Consider the following 583-nt stretch of genomic DNA (forward strand, 5'->3'; position numbering starts at 1 on the left):
GCTCGCTCTCTGTTGGGTTGCGGGGTCCGTCCTGGGGGGGGGACACGGCCGGCCACCGCGGCCGACCGCCGCCCCGGAAAAATTCTGCCCGCTACACGCGGGTCCCCGGCTTAGGGCCGAGGAAGGGGGACGACTTCAACAACACACGGCAGGGCCGGACACTCCCGTCACCGAGCCCCCCTTCGCAGGCAAGCAAGCGAAGCCGAGAGGCGAGGCCACACGCCCCACTGCATGTCCCCCGCTGCCCTTTCGATACGGACACAACTCTGGCAACACAGGTCGGGAGCGGGAAACGAGGCGCAGCCAACCTCGGCCAAGCGAGCCACGCCCGGGGGGCTCTCGGGGAGGGGGGCCAGGGAAAGCCCGGGCAGGCTCAACACAACCCCGGGCCGGCCCCACAGAAATCCAGCCCCGGCTGCCGGCCACCAGCGTGCACCGGGACCGACAGCCGAAGAAATGCCGCACCCGGCGAGCGGGCGGGGCCCCGGCTTAAGGCCGGGCAGAAAAGGGGCGAGGCGCCGCCGCCTCGCCCGCCACCATCCCCGGGGGAGCGAGCGGGCGCCCGGCTCCCCGTTGTCACGAA

Source organism: Sturnus vulgaris, unplaced genomic scaffold, assembly GCF_052056855.1.
Source record: "Sturnus vulgaris isolate bStuVul1 unplaced genomic scaffold, bStuVul1.hap1 Scaffold_182, whole genome shotgun sequence".
NCBI lineage: Eukaryota > Metazoa > Chordata > Aves > Passeriformes > Sturnidae > Sturnus > Sturnus vulgaris.